The sequence below is a fragment of the Papio anubis genome, chromosome 3 (assembly GCF_008728515.1).
Source record: "Papio anubis isolate 15944 chromosome 3, Panubis1.0, whole genome shotgun sequence".
In the NCBI taxonomy this organism is placed as follows: Eukaryota; Metazoa; Chordata; class Mammalia; order Primates; family Cercopithecidae; genus Papio; species Papio anubis.
In genome coordinates this window covers 122,496,611-122,514,548 of record NC_044978.1, presented here as the reverse complement: position 1 = coordinate 122,514,548, position 17,938 = coordinate 122,496,611, and the positions used below count along the sequence as shown (strand labels likewise).

The window sequence follows — 17,938 nt, the reverse complement described above, 5'->3', positions numbered from 1 at the left end:
CTCTATGCCCTGGGTTCCAGCAATTCCCCTGCCCCAGCCTCCCAAGTAGCTGGGATTACAGGTGTGTGCCACCACACCAGCTAATTTTTGTATTTTTAGTAGAGACAGGTTTTCACCATGTTGGCCAGGATGGTCTTGATCTCCTGACCTCGTGATCCACCCGCCTCGGCCTCCCAAAGTGCTGGGATTATAGGCGTGAGCCACCACGCCCAGCCCTCCCTCTTCTTTATAGCCCTGCATTTCCTTCCTGTAGACAAGCTACTACCTTGCTCCTGTTAACATTTATATAAAACTTTCGCAGAGTACAAAGTAAGAACTAACTCTTGTTGGGCACTTGCAATGTACCCATGCTATCCTAAAATGCTTTAGATGTATTAACTCAGTAAATCTTTCTGACAACACTATATGATAGCGTCTATGATTACTCTTACTTTACAGAACAGAATACTGATGCACGAAAAGATTAGGCACAAGCGCAAGGTCTTATGACTTTAAATAGGGTTCAAAAACAGCTATTATGACTTTATGGCTCATGCTTTTAACCACGCCATACAGATTCTTTGAAAATACATGATAAATGACATGACAGCTACAGTCTGAAATGATAAGGTACCTCCTGCTGTACCCTCCATCTACTAATCTTAGATAAGTATGCCACCACAGCTCAGGGAACCCTACTATAATAAGTGGGATTATGTTTAATTTCTGATTAACTGGGTATTTTTTAAATGTTTTTTATTTCTTTTTTTTTTTTTCCTTTTTTTAGGTTTTCACTATTTATTTATGACAAACTTTCCATATCCATGATTCTCTCCAGTCAAAAATTTTTTCAGATGATGCCACTGGCCTTGGTCAATCACAGAATGTAGTCATCTGACTTACCCACCCTGCGAATGACCTCGCAGATAGCACAGGTTTTAAACTGGCCGTTAAACCTGCCTATGACCTTGTCAGCCTCCACCACATTCATCTGGATGGATGCATGGTTCTTGACGCCAATGCTGCGATTACTAGCAGAGCCTTTCCGCTGCATGTACAGGTCCACAAGCTCGCCGCTGTAATTCTGCATCTCAAAACCATGCCTGCTGCCACCACACTGCACGCGAGTAGAGAAAAGAAAACAACTTGGTGTCTGTAAAATTTAACAAATATTTGCTAATTATCTGAAAAGGGTAAAGCACTGTAGATTGGGGCAGCTAGCAGCAGCTGAACAAGTTGAATAAAACAAGTCATGGCTTCAGAGTTTACACACTTTTGGAGGGGATAAAGTATGTACAGGACCATATAATAGAGACGGAGACAAATTAGGGGTGGAGATAAGGCTGACTCTAAGTTCTGTACAAATGATGGGTTCTAAGGTCATATTATTATGGTACGTTGCCTTCAAGTCTCCTCCTGGCAGTATGGTGGATGTTGTGATCTTACAAACTTCTGGAGACAGAAAAGCAGCTCTTGTCGGTTTGGAAGCAAATGGACAATTCCCCTGGAAACATATTAAATTCTGCCTCAGTGTGTGGAACTGATACTGAAGCTCTATATATTCATGACACATATATGCAAAAGAATCGATTCAAGTTACTGTAGTTACCGTAGAGGGACAGAGAAGAAAGTATTGAAGTTCAATTCAGCTTTTGCTTCAATCATTTATTAAAATTTACATCTTGTTTTACCAGCCTTCTATTAAATGTGGTAGAGACTGTTAACTGAACATGAACAGTGTGCCGAGTAGTGTGTGAACCAGTTCACAATCAGAACCCATACAGTGTGATAAAAATTATGGAATTTCAGAGGTGGAAAGTGATATAATCAATTGGAGAAACTGAAAGGAAGCAGAAAAGAAACATTTTTTTTGAGCACCTAATATTTCTCAGACATTATGGTTAGCACTCTCTATATGTTACCTCTTTAATCCTCTAACAAGTGAAGTAGATTTTATTACCACTACCTTGCAGCTCTCTACTCCAGCCAGACCTGAAACACTTTCATTTCTTACCAAGCTGTTTCAGGCCCTAATGCTCACTTAGGTTAGAATATCTTGTTCTTTCTCATGATCACCTGATTCAATGGGTGACTATGTGGATCCCAGGGTAACCTCTCCTCTGAGAGCTTTCCTGAGCTCTGCCACCTACCAATCCAGGGTTAGAATGGACTAGGTTCTAGTTTGTACCCCATACTACAGTTTACAGACCCTCAGAACTACAGCTATCACTTAACTACAGGGGCTTCCTTACATAGCTGTCTGCCTCTACTGAACTGTAAGAGCTTTGAGGAAAGGGAGCATGCCACAATGTTGCCTTAAAACCCAGTGTCGGTTGGGCACAGTGGCTCGTGCCTGTAATCCCAGCCCTTTGGGAGGCCGAGGTGGGTAGATGACCTGAGGTCAGGAGTTCGAGATCAGCCTGGCCAACACAGTGAAACCCTGTCTCTACTAAAATACAAAAATTAGCTGGACATGGTGGCGTGCACCTGTAATCCCAGCTACTCAGGAGGCTGAGGCAGGAATGTTGCTTGAACCTGGGAGGCGGAGGTTGCAGTGAGCAGAGTTCATGCCACTGCACTCCAGCCTGGGCAAAACAGCAAGACTCTGTCTCCAAAAAACAAACAACAACAACAACAACAAACCCAGTGTCAAGCAGCATGCTTGACATATACTAGGTGTTGAATAAATGAATGAATGACTTAGCCAAAAATCTAATAAGTGGTAGAGTTAAGGGGTTGAGACCAGGGTGAAATCTTAGGTCTGTCTGAAACTCCAAGGTTAGCCTAGCTGCACCTAAGTTTTGGTCGTCTTTAAAAGAGGAAGAATCTGGTTGTTGTTTTTTGTGGTGGTGGTATGGTTTTCTAAGGGGGTTTGGAGGTAGTGTGATCTGTGAATATTAAATAATAATACATAATTAATACCAGTCATAGTTCTGGACACATCATAGATAATCAAGAAATGCCAGTCCCCTCTTCTTTCCCTGTATCATCTTGTTCAAAGTTATACTTGAAGTGACAGAGTAAAGACCCAAACGACTCTACCATGCTACCCTTTCGTCACAGATGCCTCACAGGTATAAGCTATTCATTCTTATTTTTGGTGAGTTTTTAGCCTTCTTAGCATTTATCATTTCATTTTATTTTTTCCTATTTTGGCAAACTTAAAATTGCAATTGTAGGCAGACTTGAGGCAGGAAAGAGGCTTTAACCCTGGCTAAAAGCTTCCAAAGGGCAAGAACCATGGCTTTTCCATCTGTATATATGCCTGTTCCCAGTAAGGGCTTAATAAACATTTGCGGACTGAAGTGCATTGGCCAACTTAAGCCTGGATCATGTCCCGGATCTTCAATGCTAGTCTTAAGAGAAAAAAATGCTGGCAGCTAGATAAAAAGAAAAAAGAAAAGAAAAGAAAAAAAAAAAAACAGGAAATGGGCAACTGTTCAGTGTATAGAACTATATAAGAAAGGATATTCTGATTCTAGAGTGAAAAGCTTATGCAATAAGGTAAAATCAGGACAGCATGACCAAGAGAATGCTATAAGTAAAATCATCAACAAGATAAAGATAGGTGAGAAACTCTGAAACTTGACAGTTGTAAATTTGAAAGCAAAGCTTGGGGATATAAAAAAGACTCGTCCTCACCACTCCGAACACACAAATCTGCTTTAGGATGATGATTAATTTTCCCCTGCCTAAAATATCTCACCTTTTTCACTCTTTTTGTTCTTGCTGTTTCCCTAACCTTGAACACTGTCTTTTCCTCCTCACCATCCACTTTAGGCATTTACAGCATTCCTAATTTGCTTTACCTTCTCCATGTTTTTTCCCAACTTCTCACTTCATCATAATACAACAGTTCTCAGAATTACCATAGCACTTTTGTCTGCATACAAAGCCTGGCATACTGTGTTCTTTAATTGGTCACTATGCATAAGTCTTAACTATGAAACAAAATGCATGCTTTTTGTTTACGAAACAAAATGCATGGTTTTTATTTTTAGGTAATCTCATTGCATATGTAGCCCAATACTAGGCATATTACAGGTGCTGAATACTTTAGTGCCTGGATAGTAAATGCCACTTTGAATTGACATTTTGAGATGTGTGGGGTTTTTAAATTGTATTTTGGTTTACCAGGAATAAAATGAATTAAAGACAAATACTTTGAAGGGGGAGTTACAACTGAACAGTCTAGATAAGCAGAGATAAGTTTCACTGCACTGGTGTTTTAAAGTAAAAAAGAAGTTCCTATTGTAGATCTTTTCTTGAAAAAAATCTCCATGAAGTATGAGCAGATATTACCTAAAAACAATTTTTATTATTTGTTTTCATCTTGTTGAAGATCATATACCACCTTAGTGTATATTACAAGTTACAATGGAAACTATATGTATCCACTTCTTAAATCATATTATTTGCAAATTGCTTTTTATTGAATGTTTTTCAATTATGCTATTTGTGTATTGCCCTGAAAATAATATTTAAAGGAGTCATTCTTTTTTTTTTTTTTTCTTTTGAGACTGAGTCTCGCTCTGTTGCCCAGACTGGAGTACAGTGGCGTGATCTTGGCTTACTGCAAGCTCCGCCTCCCGGGTTCACACCATTCTCCCGCCTCAGCCTCCCGAGTAGCTGGAACTACAGGTGGCCACCACTAGGCCCGGCTAATTTTTTGTATTTTTAGTGGAGATGGGGTTTCACTGTGTTAGCCAGGATGGTCTCAATCTCCTGACCTCGTGATCTGCCCACCTCGGTCTCCCAAAGTGCTGGGATTACATGCGTAAGCCACCGTGCCTGGCCAGGAGTCACTCTTAAAAGGGTAAGTACAATAGTTCCCCCTTATAGGTGGTCTTACTTTCTGAGGTTTAATTTACCCGTGGTCAATCTCAGGCCAAAAATATTAAATGGAAAATTTCATAAACAATTCATATGTTTTAAGTTGCACACAATTCTGAGTAGCCTGATGAAATCTCACGTGATCCCACACCACTGTGAATCATCCCTTTGTCCAACATATCCATGATCTATATGCTACCCACCTATTAGTCACTTAGCAGGCTTTTTGGTTATCAGATTGAAAAAACATAATATATAATAGGATTTAGTACTATCCTTGGTTTCAGGTATCCTCTGGGAGTCTTGGACCCTAGCCCCTGAGGATAAGGATGGGACTATTATATACTTTTTAAAAGTCTTTTAGTTTTTCATACTTCAACATGACACCTTATTTCTCTTCTCTCTGTTATCTGCTGACACGAGTGGGCCTACTTATACTGACAGATAACATTTTCTCCATTTACTGTGGCAACACCCAACTAATGTTTACTGATAAACTAGCAGCAGCAAGTCAGAGCATCTACAAAATGCAAGAGGAATTTGCACTCCTGAGTTAACTTTAATTCAAATGTGAAATTGTGTAGCTAAAATAAACTCATATAATGTAAATATTTTACAAAAATGCTTGTCACTTTTACACAAATAAAATATTCTCTGTTGAGTCCCCATACCATATCTATATTATAGACAAGCACGTTTGTAATTTCTAAACTTATAAACTTTTTTTCTTTTTTAGAGACAAGGTCTCACTGTGTCACCCAGGCAGAAGTGCAGTGGTGCAATCGTAGCTCACTGCAGCCTTGAACTCGTGGCATCAAGCAATCCTCCTTCCTCAGCCTCCTGAGTAGCTGAGATTACAGGTGTGTGCCACCATGCCCAGCTAATTTTTAAATTTTTTTGTAGAGATGAAGGTCTTGCTATGTTGTCCAGGCTGTTCTCAAACTCCTGTCCTCAAACAATCTTAATGCCTCAGCCTTGCAAAGTGCTGGAATTACAAGCATGAGCCTCTGTGCCTGACCAAACTTATAAACTCAATATAGATATATGTATGTCTGTGTATATGAGTATATTTAGGCAGCAGTGCATTAAAATGTCCATTCTGTATTCACAGATGCCAAATTCAAATTTTACGTACATATGTGAACACACTTCCTCATTGAAAATGTGCCTAACAGTACATTTAAATCAAAATAATTATTATGAGAAAAATTAATGTCAATATTTTGCACCAAAGAGGATTAATCATAGATTTGGCACACTTAAACTTTGAACTTTCTCATAATAATATGACAACAAACAGGTGATCAAAACATTTAAAAATTAAGTCAAACAACTAAAATTGTTTCAAATAATTTTACATAACAATTTTAATTTTTGTTGAATTTATCACTTGTTTTGATAACATTGACCTACAGCCTCAAAGACATAGAGTAACTAGAGCCAGCTGCTTGGCTTGCCCTATGTACATAATTAAATTAGTCAAATACATACTTACTGCAGGCCTACACACACACACACACACACACACACACACACACACACACACAGAGCATTGTACTAGTCACAGTAGGAAAATAGAAATAAGCCATAGCCATATTCTTTGCCAAACATTGAATCTAGTGGATACAGACATGATCTGTTGTGTAAGTTGTCATCCTGTACTTTTTTTGCGTTTGTTCTGCCTCTGACCATACATTCATTCTTTCATTCACCATTGTTACGTTTCTCACTTATGACTTAACTACTTTACTTCCCTATAATTATAATAATGTTTGTCTAATAATGAGAATGCTAACCTTAGCAATTAAACTCCTCCTAACTGATTATATTCTATAGTAATGCCCTGCATATCGGGAATAAAATTTAATTAAAATGTATACTGTATGTACATTTTGGATAAAAATAAGTACCTTTAAGAGAAACATCAATGTTTCAGTTTAATAAAATATATTAAGAATGCAAACACCTTTCCTTATTTAAAAGAGGTTTGCTTTAAATTCTTCTTCATCAGAAGAATCCATTGTTAGCAATTCTAGTAGAACATTCATTAATATTTCATGTTGTCACATCTCTTTTCAAAAAAGCAACATTAATCACTAATTCAACCAGTTCAATCTACTGAATTACCAAGAATTTATAAGCACATTCTAATTAGGTACTAATTAAATCTTTAAATTCTAAAACTGATTTTTTTAAAAGAAGTAAAATGCAAAAGCTACATTGTACTTTTAGTTATATGATTGTTTAAGGAAAGGCTTTTGTTCATACCTATCCTTCAGCATACCTACAGAGTGTGTAATCAAACTCAGTTTTATAGCTATGCTTTATCTGGTAGTATGAGTATATGGATATTGTTTGTGACAGCGCTTTCAAGATAGCAGGTTATCATCTTGTAAAAAATACAATTTCTTAGCCAACGAGTTTTACTGGTTGTAGTGCATGTAAAGCAATATATTTTGTGAAAGAAACAGAGAAGAATATAACTTGATTATTTCTGTGGTTTTTATTCATTGGCAAAGAGAAAAATAAAGGTTGACAACTTCACATAAATTTTCTTAAATAAAAGCATGATACTATAAAAAGGCAATGGTGTTAGTTAGGGTGCCTAAATTCTAATGTATAATGGTTGATTTAGTAGACTGTATGAATAATGCGTTTTATCTCTGAAGACAAATTTAAGTTCTTGATGATGCCATTATTTTGCTTGATCTGTTTGGCATGTTCATATCTGGTATTTGTTATTAGAAATCCAGGAAGAGCAGAAAATAAAAACTTTCTCCAACAAGCATTTATTATCCCTCTAGCCCTGTAAATGTTAGCAGAAGGGACCAATGTAAGTGTGAGTGGAAGATAGGCGTTCAGTATCTACATACTGACTTTATATTTTTGAATCCTAATATCAAGATTGTCTTTTATAAACAATCGAGCACTCTGTCAATTCACGTTTAATTTAGGATTCATTATTCAGCACACACTTATTAACCTAGCCCCTATATGTGACTCTGCACATTGATTAAATGATTAATAAGGCACATTCTCTTTATTAAGGAATTATACTCTGATGAAGAGTTAGATGCATTCACATCTAATACAAAGCAGGTGCTGAGTGTTGCAGTAGAGCTGGGAAGCTTGATAGGACCATAGAGGGAAGGATTAATCGTAATAAGGTATTGAGCAGGATTGTATGGGGGAGGTGGCATTTGAGATGAAGATTGAAGAAGAGCTAAGACATCAACAAATGGTGATGATGGGTCAATTTTATATGAGTGACTCCATCTGGCCCATACCTCACATCTGATCCCCATATCACCTGTTCTGCTTCATCTTCTTCATATTTTACATAGTACTCATCTTCTAACATATTTTACAATGTATTGAATTTATTTTCTGCCTACCCCCACTAGAATGTTCTGACAGACACTTTCATTTTGTTCACTGATGTACATTGGTGCCTACTAGTTCCTGCTCATTGTGGATGCTTGACAAATATATGTGGAATGAGTTAATGAGAGGAAAACATAAGTAAACCACTGAGGTAGAAAATGCAGATTTTTTTTTCAAATAATAAAAGATCCAGTGTGGCTGTTAAGACTAGGAAAGACCTTTTGATGGCCATATAGTACAAGCGGGAAGAGTGCTTGATGTAGAGGGAAGTGGCCTAAATGCTTTTCCTTCCTTTTCCCCACAACCAAGCCAATTTCTCTGTAGCTCAATTTCTCATTTGTGCAATTGACAATTCAACTATAACACTATGCATTTTATAAATAGTTATTGAATAAGTTAAATGATAAGAAACTCCAGTTCTGACATCTTTATGATATTGTTACCATCTCCCATTTTATTTGCATCTATTTTCTTTGTATATTGGTTTTGCTGCTCTGAAATTGTACTCTCTTGCTAAAGTTGCCTCTATATCGCTTCAGTTTATTTTTTAAAAATACTGAAGTCTATAAAGTATGTGAATCCCCTCTATCAAATAAAATGATGTTGACTGAATATGTCCAACATTTGCTGAAGTCAGATGACACCAGAAGATGACATGCAATGTCAGAGTAAATACACACTACTCTCAGCTGCTACATCAGTTTTTACTGTTCCAAATTGCACCAACCTATGGGAAAAGGGATGGTCTTAGAGACAGACCTAAGCAGACTATAATCACTAAAAATATAATTTGTGGTATGATAGTGGGTTTGGTGTTCATTTTGGAAATTTGCATTGTGATTAAATTCATATCCCTCCTCTTTCTGTCCTTCACCGTGTCATTTATTCACTCATCTGTCTTATAGTATTATTTAACCATTTTGTTTTGTTTTGTTTTGTTTTGTTTGTTTTGTTTTTTTAGAGACAAGGTCTGGCTCTGTCACCCAGGCTGGCGTGCCGTGACTTGATTGATCAAAGCTCACTGCAACCTCAAACTCCTGGACTCAAGTGATCCTCCCACATCAGCATCCCAAGTAGCTAGAACTAGAGATGCACAGCACCATGCTTGAGTTCTTCCCATATTTTTTTGTGGCAGATCAATATTTAGTGGTATCATGAACTACTTTTGTTCATACTAAGTCAACTTTGTCCAAAAGACCTTCACATATGCTCAAAATGTTCTGTGTCTGCACAGTCCAATATGGTAGCCACTAGACTACCATTCCATTGAGCACTCAAAATATTGCTAGTATAACTGAAGAACTGGATTTTTTTCTTTTGTTCAATTTTAATAAATTTAAATGTAAATACTCCCATATAGTTACCAGTTCTATCAATTGGACAACACAGATCTAGATATTGTTCTTTCAGAAGGTTCAGTAATGACTATCTAGTTATTTAACATTTTTAAGGAATAAAATATATTACAGAAGCTTCTATGTCTAGGAAGACAAAGCAGAGGTGCTTTTCTCTATTGCTATTTCTTTATTTTCCCCTGAACATTATATATAAAACAAACATAAGAAGACTCCGAAAGGTGAAGAGAGGGCAGACCAGCTGGGGACCTTTGGACCCATGGAACAACGTTTACTGGGTTTTTTTTTTTTTTCTCTCGTTATATGTTCTAGACTTAAAACTGAAGAAGCAAGCAACCTAGGATGACAATGGCGAAGACCAAAAAAAATCCCAGCAAAAGCTTACTTTCTCTAGCCAAAGGACCAGGAAATAGGTCCCTAGCAAGGCAGAAATTTTTGACATTGATTGCTGTACTTCAGTCAAACTGTGACCCCCCCCAACCCCACCCATATCAGTAAAAGCTGAGTGGGGATCCTGGACTTCCATTTTTGTAAGGTTATAAGGATACAGCCAGATTTTCCAAGGACTGATAGAAGTTCCAATAGAAACCAGGTCTTTCATCCCCACTTGCCTGTTAGGAGTGCTCCATCCCCCTTTACTATCAATGGGGACCACATGGGGGGCCTGGATTTCCATCCTTTCCTTGCAGTAACAAGACATCCCTTCCCATTCCCACTGAGGTCATATCAGAGAAAGTCTAGTGGAAAGTCAGGCCTTTTATGACCACTCAGCAGTCATGAGGCCACCCACCTGTGATGCCAGCGGAGACCATTTGGGGAGATGGGACTTCCACTCCACCAGCATTCATGAGGAGCCTGCCCCCAGCAGAGGACAATGGAAACGAAGTAGGAAATGTTGACTTCTACCCCTACCTGGCTGTAAGGAGGTGGTGCCCACACTTCTCCTGCCAGGGTGATTTCAGATAAAGCCAGTTAGAAGATAAAATTTAAATAAGATCCAGAATCTCGTAATGCAAAAATATTCAGGTTTTATTCAAAAATCCCTAGTCATATAAAGGAGGAATATTTCAAACTGATATTATTTCAGATATTCAATAATAAGTGAGCCTCGATTGAATAAATGAATCTCAAACTCAAATGAAAAAAAGGCAATCAGTAGATGTCAATGCTGAGATAACGGAGATGTTGGAATAACCTAACAGAGATTTCAAAGTAGCCACGAATTTTTTAAAATAAAAGCTTCAATGAGCAATTATAACACACTTGAAACAAATGTAAAAATAGGAAACCTCAGAAATTAAATAGAAGATACCAAGAAGAACCAATTGGTTAATTTAGAAAATTGTGGGGGAAATACAATAACCAAAATAAAAAACTCAGTAGATGGGCTCAACAGTAGAATGTAGAGGACAGAGGAAATAATCAGTGAACTGAAAGAAAATATTTGCAAACCACATATGCAACAAGAAACTAGCATCTGGAATATATAAAGAACTTACAAAATTCAATAGTAAAAAAACTGACAGTCCAATTGGAAAATGGCCGAAATATATGAACAAACATTTCACCAGAAGGGAGTAAGAATGCAAATGAAACGATGTTCAACATCATTAGCCATCACAAAAAGACACATTTAAACCACAGTGCAATAGTAATACACACCTATCAGAAAAAAAAAAAAAAGTGACAACACCAAAAGCTGGCAAGAATGTAGAAAGTGAATTACTCATACATTCCTGGTGGGAGTGTACAGCCACTCTGCAAAACAGTTTGGCAGTGTCTTTAGAAACTAAATGTGCAATTACCATACAACCCAGCAGTTGTAACCCTGAGCACTCATCCCGAAGAAAGGAAGTCTAAGTTCACACAAAAAAACTGTACATGAATATTTATTTATAGTAGCTTTATTCATAATGGCCAAAAACTAAAAACAACCAGATGTCCTTTAACAGGTGAAGGTTAAACAAATTACAGTGGATCCATACTATGGGACACTATTTAAAAAAAAGGAAGAAAGTATTGATATATGCCACAATTTATATGAATCTCCAGAGAATTATTCTGAGTGAAAAAGCTAATCCCGAAAGGTTACATGCTGTATGATTTCATTTATATAACGTTCTTTGCGATGACAACACTATAGAAATGGAGAACATATTAGTGGTTCCCAGGAATTAAGGAGGTATTGGGGGACAGAGGGAAATAGGTGTGGCTGCAAAAGGGCAACATGAAAGATCCTTGTGGTTTCAGAAATATGCTATATGTTCACTTATATCAGTGTGGATTCCCTGGCTGTAATACTGTACTATAATTTTGCAAGATCTTGTCACTGGAGGGGTTCCCTCTGTATTATTTCTTTTTTTCTTTCTTTCTTTCTTTCTTTCTTTCTTTTTTTTTTTTTTTTTTTTTTTTTTTGAGACAGGGTCTCCCTCTTTTACCCAGGCTAGAGTGCAGTGGTGTGATCATGGCTTACTGCAGCCTTGAACTCCAGGACCCAGGTGATCCATGCCCAGCTAATCTTTTAATTTTTTGCAGGGACAGGATCTCTCTATGTTGCCCAGGCTTGTTTCAAACTCCTGAGCTAAAGCTATCCTCCTACCTCAGCCTCCCAAAGTAGGGGAATTACAGGTGTGAGCCACTGCACACAGCCTCTGTATTATTTCTTACAACTGCATGTGAATCGGAATCGTCTCAAAATTAAAAGTTTAATTAAAAGTAAATAAACAAATATGTCTCATGATTAAGTCCACATTAAGCATTAGAATTACTCGAGTTTAGGGTTTTGGATTATTTTTTAACGTAATGAAGTAGGACTTTTTATAATCTTTTCACTTCTAGCTGCCAATTAAAAACAGATTCAACTTAGCTGTATTCATCTCTAATTTATCAAGCAGAGCACAGAACCATATTAGATTGTTTCTCTCCCACTGGTACCCATTTTTACTTTTGGATTTACTTGTGTTTTCGATTGCTAGAGGTTTCTACTTCACTCATCATTCAAATATTGTTTTAATGAACAATTGACAGTCTAAACAGAAAAAATCACTAGTTTCTTCATAAGAGTTACTCAGTAGAACAAATCTTGTCGTACTACTTATTCCTTTATTCAACGAAGATTTATTGAGTGCCAATTACGTGCCACGCACTATTGGGGAAACAGCAGAAAACAAGACAAATCTTCCTATCTTCATAGAGTGTATACATTCTAGAAGGAAGATATATACTGATAATTAAAATACATAGAATGTCAGATAGAGATAAGTGCTATAGGAAAAAAAACTGCAGAAAAAGGGACTGTGGAATAAAGGCGGTTGGGTGCATTATTAGTGTGATCAAGAAGATGATTGCCTTACTTCTAACGATGAGCAATCATACTGTAGCAGAACTAAATATAAGTTTTCCAAAGAAGATTACAATTCACAAGAAAAGAGAGTAACTATAGAACAGGAATTTTCAAGCTTCTCCTTCACTGTGATGCATGTGACTGATGACATTCATATGTGTCACACACTTCCATAGGTAAACCAATGAGACTTCTTGTGTGCTATGTGTAATTGCTGGTACCTGGCTGTAATCTTCCTTATTTTCTCTCAGATCAGCTCAAAAAAGTCAATGAGTGAGAATGTATGTTATTACAGTAGTCTTAAATTTGAATGTTTAAATCACATGTTTAAAAAATGTAGTTTATCGGCCGGGCACAGTGGCTCACGCTTGTAATCCCAGCACTTTGGGAGGCCGAGACAGATGGATCACCTGAGGTCAGGAGTTCGAGACCAGCCTGGCCAACATGGTGAAACACAATCTCTACTAAAAATACAAAAAATTAGCCAGGAGTGGTGGTGCACGCCTGTAATCCCAGCTACCAGGGAGGCTGAGGCAGGAAAATCAATCGAATCCAGAAGGCAGAGGTTGCAGTGAGCTGAGCTTGTACCACTGTACTCCAGCCTGGGCAACAGAGCGAGACTACATCTCAAAAAAACAAAAAATATACTTTATTGCTTGCAGTAAACAACTGATTTTAACACATCTGCATATTGAATCATTGACAATGAGAGTAATAGTAATTGTACGTGTATAGTAATATCCCTTTCACAGATATTCCTAGGGAATATGCAATTATAACATGGATCTTACAAGCAGGGAAAGATGAGATGCAAGGCAAAAACTGTAAGAGTCAATTTTAGAAAAGCTTCAAATCAGCACTTTTGATGAATACTTCAACGGGGCTGAAATTTTGGCATTAAAGTAAGTGAATACTCAGTGGACTGGATGACTGAATTTCGCTACCCGAGTGGGCAAATTTTCCTGGCTTAAAAATACAATAAATCAATTGTTATTATATTACTATTTAGTGTTACTATTCACTGGTTCAAAAACATTGTAGATGAGAAAATATCAAGCCATGAATTGCATCCAACCAAACAAAGCCCAAGGTAACATACTTCTCATCATAGGAATTATTTTCTTTTCAATGTAATGAACATCTCTAAAATGTCCACTATGGGCTAGGCACTGTGTTATGTACTTGAGGCCAAAGGAAAATTAAGATCTTTGTTTGTTGATTTAAAATAGATCTCATTTTTATTGATTAATAGACAGTCCAACAGTTTTGGCCTTGATGTCTTCTATACAGTAGATCTAAAAAACATTTGATGAATGATAATGTCAAATAGGTCATTTCCATCTGAGAGCATGAGTGAAGTATGGGACAGGGGTTAAGTGAAGAGTCCCTTGGCCCCATACTTAGTGCTGGTCATCTCCAGCAATCCTAATTCCTCTGTGAAGTGGTCCTCAAACTATGGGATTCTACCCTTTCTAGTTTCACAAAAATAGGTGCTTAGCTTAATACATTATTGCTGGACAAATGAAAAAATGAGTCTAGCTTCCTGGCTACAGGATAATCCTGTAACCCAAATCAAAATCTGCCTGATCCATTTTAGGGTCTCCTGAAATGGCTGTAAATCCCCCGCCCGTATCACATTGCAATGGGAGTTCTGTGTTCAGGTTTGTGGCCCTCTGTGGTGCACCACTTCTGTATAGAGCTTCAGGAATCCTCCATTTTAGTGGCATCTCGCACCTTCCAGAATGTAAGGCCTGAAGCAGAAATTAGAGGTTGAGAAATGCTAGAACTTCTCCAAATAAGGCAGCTGCTTGGTGAGATCCAACAGCTGTTAAATGGCCAGGTCTGTATAGAAAGAAAATGAAGGGAAAGCTTGAACCACGCTTATCTCCGTTAGGCCTTGGGGGCTCAAATTTATGAGTGAGATGGATTCTGTAAGCCAGCAGTAGGCTCAGGCATTGTCCTCTGAACTTTAATTTCCCTCTGGGGTGAGGGGATCCGATGATCTTGGAGTCCTAACTAATGAGGAAGCATCTTGAAAGTTACCTATCTGTCCCTTCATCCATTTTTAAGAATCAGAGTCAGTCTGATGATGTTTCTCATGCAAATTCAAGCCATGGTGGGAAACTCCTCAATGGGGGCACCTGAGCTTCCACTGTGATAAGTGGTTTCTTGGTCTACAGGGTAGATGAGGGGCTCTCAGAGGTTCCCACAGCCACCTCAATACTTACTTGCCTGTCAGAAGCTTGGAAGAAGATGGACTTCCTTAGCTCTTTGCTTTAGATATATGAGAGTTACCATGGATTTCCTGAAGCTTATGTCTGAGGCCACAGAATACCATTCTGTCTCTGTCTCCTCTCAATCCCCCAAAAGTAATTTGACTGTTCACCCATTGTCCTCCTAGTCAATAGTAGATGCCAATTCAGGGTACATAAGGACTTGGAAATGCTGGCATATCCTTTAGTCTTTATTCTAATTCTCAAATATGTGTTCCAGAGTAAGCACAAGAGAAGCTACCTGCCAAGGTTGCTGTGGCTGATGAGAACTTCCCCTGTCTCCCTGAAGAAAGCATAATTCTGGACTCAGTTGGGCTCCCTGGTGGCAGAGAGACTCAGTCATGGAAAATGTTTCCAAATGTTGAGAGTTTGGAAAACTGCCAAATAAATGATACTAGTTCTTAAATCTTAATCATTATATGCATTATGAGTAAATTAACATATTTGGACATTTTCATTTTATACCCATATTTAATGACAAATACATGTAGTCAATCAATGTGTAGCCTTGTAATAGATTTTTCTTGGTTAAACATTTTCCCAGGTCTTCAAATGTTTATTTCTAGAACAAGAAATAAGGTATGTTGTCCATGTTATGATGAGCAATATAAAATTAGGCATTCATTTATTATTTCAGTAATTGACTATTTGTTAAATGCTTCCTATGTGCAAATCACTGAGTTGAAATTAATTCTATTTTAAGCATTTTTCCTATTTACTGTTCTTCATTTGTCATGGATGACTGAAGTGGCTGAAGTCTGTCACATGCAGTTACTTAGCTGGTCTGATCAGGCTACATTTTCCTTTGCTATTTTCTTCTCTACATTACCAATAATGGCCCTGTTATGCCTTTTGCTTTACGTAAACATTTCTGAGTGCTTGTGATATGCAACAATGTAGAATTTTAAGTCAGAAGCTACCTCTAAGTTTCCTCATTTATTGAAAAGAAGGAGAATGAACTTGAAAACTTTTTTTGCTCTTAGACTTTCGGGATTTTATGATGTTAGTTTTTAAAGGCCAAGTATAAGGGAAAACATTTTTGCCAGCAAAGTTCTAGAAAGTCTTTGTTAAAATTAAGTAGGTGAAATGTATCTTTTCTAACATTTCTCTTTCTGTTTTTAGTACCAATCTTTTCCTCAAAGGCCCCAATATCCTTGTCCCAAATGGAAGGAGTGAGTAAGGAGGACAACTCACAGTTTTGCCACTTAATAGCTATATCAACTTGAATAAGGCATTTATTCTCTAGGCCTGAGATTCCTCATCTATAAAATAGGCATGATCACAAAAAATTCCTCATAGTTACTGTGAAGGTGTAATAGAATATTGAATGCGTGTATATCCATTAAAGATTAACAAAAAATTGCTAGCTTTTTATTTTGTCAAATACAGACATTTAAAAAAATTCAGCCTTCATATACTATCATAATCATCCCATAACAGAAATGACATGATACCATCCAAAAAGAAGGACATTATCTCAGAATTTATAATTTTACAATTTTAAATGTATAGTTTTAATTAGAAATTTTACTACATTGTCCCTGTTGCTCATATTTCACCAAAAATTAATGAGTACCTTTGTCTAATCTGCAAACCTGTATTTGAAAACCACTGTTGTGACCTTTCCAATTTTCTTTTTTTCTTCAAAATTTAGAAATTTTGAGGGAATGAGGCTTCATTCCCTCAAAGCTCTGTTCTTTTCTAACATTACAGCTATAGTATTAACCATCACTGTCTGTAGTGAATATTAATGGCTTAATGTATTTATCTTTTCAAGAACATGTTTATATTCTAAGATAGGGGACTTTATCCAAATAAGTGATAGTAGTGGTGAAAATTTCAGACCAGTTGGTAAGTCTAGGGGAAAACAAATTTGGTGCAGGTACCCTTTTCAGCATCCTGAATGTCTACCTGCTTTATGCGTGTATATGGCTGACCCTGTACCCTACCTTTCTTAGCTTTAGGATATTAAGGCCTGTCACAGATAGGCTAGGACTTTGAATGGTTTCCTCAGCAGCACCTGTGAAATACACTTAATGTTAGGTAACATTAAGTGAAATCAGGGTTCAAAGGTTTTTTTGTTTTGTTTTGTTTTGTTTTTTGAGACGGAGCTCGCTCTGTCGCCAGGCTGGAGTGCAGTGGCCCAAGTGGCCCAATCTCAGCTCACTGAAACCTCTGCCTCCCGTGTTCAAGTGATTCTCCTGCCTCAGCCTCCCCAGTAGCTGGGACTTCAGTCACGTGCCTCCAGACCCAGCTAATTTTTGTATTTTTAGTAGAGACAGGATTTCACCATGTTGGCCAGCATGGTCTCCATCCCTGGACCTCGTGATCCGCCCACCTTGGCCTCCCAAAGTGCTGGGAATACAGGCATGAGCCACCGCGCCTGACCACAAAGGTTTTCTTCCTTAAGTTTATGCCACTTCTCCTGATTAAAGCCTGTGGTATCAAGTAAAGACACATCTCCTCCTCAGTAGATCTTTGACCTGTCATGACTCTAATGGAAAAAGAACATATTTTGAAGTAGGTTTTTTCTAAGGATTAACACAAAAGAGGCACATTACACCCCAAAGGCTGGCCTACAGATTGCTGGTCACCCTGCATAGTAAACAATGGGCTGCTCTGGGGACAATGACGGCAGTACTGACACAACAAGACTGGACTCCATTTCACGTCTACCAAGGGTAGGTGGACAAGATATAAGGAAGATAGAGGTCTGTGGTCAGAAGACCTTGATTCAGACCTGAAGTTAAACAGTTATCAGCTGTGGAAAG

The 17,938-nt window shown here is 37.7% G+C and overlaps 1 pseudogene; it reads right to left on the bottom strand.

Moving 5' to 3' along the window:
- Positions 1-728: 728 nt before the first annotated feature.
- On the bottom strand, positions 729-1,173 carry LOC108585928 (annotated as a pseudogene).
- Positions 1,174-17,938: the final 16,765 nt, after the last annotated feature.